Genomic DNA, 3,006 nt, shown 5'->3' on the forward strand with positions numbered 1-3,006 from the left:
GAGAGAGAGAGAGAGAGAGAGAGAGAGAGAGAGAGAGAGAGAGAGGCATTAAAAAGGAGAGTGCACTATAAAAGTGAATGAATTCTGCTGCAGTAAAAAGCTAGAGTTATTTGCTCTCTCTCTCTTTCTCTGTCTGTTCTGAGGTCAGACTGTTTGCCTGTGGGCTGCTTTGCCATTGGTAGTGTAAGTGTGTGTGTGGGGGGGGGGTCTCACTATGCTTCAGAATAGACACTCTTTGTTCCTTATGAAGGAAGAAGAAAAAGAGCCCATCTACGCACTGTATTTATGTTGTTAACCTTTTTCTCTATTCAAAGAAATGCACCACCATCTTCCTCCTCCTCATCATCCTCCAGCTCCTGCTCCCCCCTCCTTTCCCGTGAGCTCTGACTTCCCCCTTCTCCCTCCCTCCCTCCCTCCCTGCTACTACCTTTCCTTCTCTCCCTTTCCTCGCTCTTATATTTCGCATAAAGGAGTCACATTTCACTGAAGAAGAGGAATCAAGCCTCTTCCTTCCCTCTCCTTTTATCTTATTGCTCTCCTCCATCTTCACTTTCCCCCTTCTTGTCCACTTCACTCTCTTCTCCCATTTCACCTCCCTCGTTCTCATCCTTCATACTTCCCCAAAGTAACCTTCCTTTACTTACCTCTTTTTTTCTCTCCCCCCTCATACTTTTGGTCCCCCTCTCTGTGTGTCATGTGACAGACTGCAGTCTTTTATTTCCGCTCTTGGTTTTGRTTCTGAAGAGTTTTGTTGTGTGGAGAAAAGTTTGCCAACTCTTAAGTTTTGTTTTTTTTCTTTTTCTTTTCATTCGTGTTTTTTACTTTTATTTTTGGTGAGGGAATTCACTCTTTTTTCCCTCTTACTTTAAGACCCAGGAAAATAAAATAAGGCAGCACACAGGTAAGCGCTATACTAACAGTGAAGGCTACTGCATGGGTTAAAGCACGAACTGTGCATGGGAGACTGAAAACTTTACTAGTTTGTAGACGTTTGAGTGCAGAGTCGTGGGGGAGGAGAAAAAGAAGAAAAACAGCTTCAAGAGAAGTAAAAARACAGCTTTAAGAGTTTAAAAGGAAAAAACTCCCATCATTTTGCTGCATCACATCTGCTTGTTCGACAGAAGAAAAAAAAGCCATATTGTGAGTTTTAAAAAACTACTAGATCCTAATGAAAAACTACTATAGTTTTATTGTAAGCTACTTAAACTAAAGTATTTGAAAGATGTAAATAGTAGAAATGGGTTGAATGAGGGAGAGCAGCTGTCCTGCAGTGGGAGCTCCTGGGGACAGATTTCAGCACCAGGGACAGCTCCCCACTCTCTCTCTCTCTCGCTGTTTAAAGAAGCGAAACTTTTCAGAAGCAGCTTCTGTGAACTCACTGATGCTTTAAATAACTTTTCTCTCTCTTTTTTTTCAACTTTTACTTTTGGTGTAACTCTGTAGTCCTGCACTCTAACTTGCATTCCTTCGCTGCTGCAGCTGCAGCTTTATGGATGAACTGCTGAATATTTTATGCACAGACAGCCACAAGTCTGTAACTGCAGTTAAGTGTCTATTTGTTCCTCTGTGGTCATGGCAGGATTATTGATTATATAATTTTACTCAGAACTGATCTTGGAGTTGACTGCTAGAGGRAAAAGTTGGGATTGTTATGGTTTTAATTTGAAATGTCTTAAAAATGACAGTTTTGATTMGGCTGGTGTTTTAAATTGCCATGCAGCTAAAAGTAGAAAAACTATGGCTGCAAAACCATTCACTGCAGCACAATGATGTACCTAAGGGTTAAAAAATGGGGGGCGGGGGCATTGAGGTTAAAGAAGGTGAGATTTGTAAAAAAAAAAATGGAAGGAAGGTGGAAATGACAAAGTGAGAACAGACAGAGAGGACATAACCACAAAAAGGAAAATGAAGGTGAGGACGGTGCAGAGTGGCAGAGARGAGGTACAACCCCTCCCTCCCTCCCTCAAGCACCACTTTCTTCCTCCTGCAGCATTTCCTGCCTCGGCCACCATGTCCTGCGCCACCCTGCCTCACCACTGCACAGATACACAAGGGTGGGAGGGAGGGAGGCAAGAAGCAGGAGTGAGAGGAATGAGGGAGATAAAAAGGGAAGGGGGGAACATGGCTCACCTGGCTGAAAAGGGAAAAAACTAAAAGAAGCTCTGATGGTTTATAAATTTATAAAATAAATATATGAAATCAGGGGGATCATGTCTGCAGTGGAGTTATGGATCCGGAGCTCAGGGAGGGGAGGAAAAAAAGGAGCGCAGAGCAGAGCTCATGCACCATGCTGACGCTAATATATATTAGCAGAAACACTGCAGCAAGAGGAGGGAGGGGAGGGGGGGAGCACGAGATTATGGGATGCATTGACTGTGAGGTACCAGCAGCAGTGTCCGTGGGGAGGGGAGGGGAGAGGAGAGGAGGAGTGCACACTAGAGAGGGAAAGGAGGAGGAATTTGGAGGAGTGCTGACTATGCGGAACAGAAGCAGCAGTTGGCAGAAAAAGCAAAAAAAAACCTTTACCAATCAAACAGAGAAGAAGGGGCTGGGGGTGGTGAGAGAGGGAGTGGTGTCAAGAATAGGAGAGGAAGGAACAGATAGGGAGATGGGATAGCTGGAGGATAGAAAGGAGAATGTGTGTGTGGGGGGGGGGGGGGGGGGACAAAGAGGGAAAAAATATACAGAGAGGAGGAGAGGAGGAGTGCACCTGAATGGATGTGAAGGTGGATGGATGGAAGAGGTGTTCTCCAAAAAGGAGGAAGCAGAGTGATCAGGAGGAAAGTGGGTGACGAAGGAGAACAGATCCACATTTGAGCTGAATGGTAAATTACCACTTGGGGGGGGGGGGGGGGGGCTTTAGGCAGATGAGGGCAGTGCATGTTTGTGCACAAATTATAGCTGCGCTCCTGGTGCACCAACTGTTTCTTCTTTTTTTTCCTCCTCTCACCACCCGCCACTGTACCTCATCAAAGGATGTAACCACAAGGCTTCACACTGTTTCAC

This window comes from Austrofundulus limnaeus, unplaced genomic scaffold, assembly GCF_001266775.1.
Source record: "Austrofundulus limnaeus strain Quisiro unplaced genomic scaffold, Austrofundulus_limnaeus-1.0 Scaffold48, whole genome shotgun sequence".
NCBI lineage: Eukaryota > Metazoa > Chordata > Actinopteri > Cyprinodontiformes > Rivulidae > Austrofundulus > Austrofundulus limnaeus.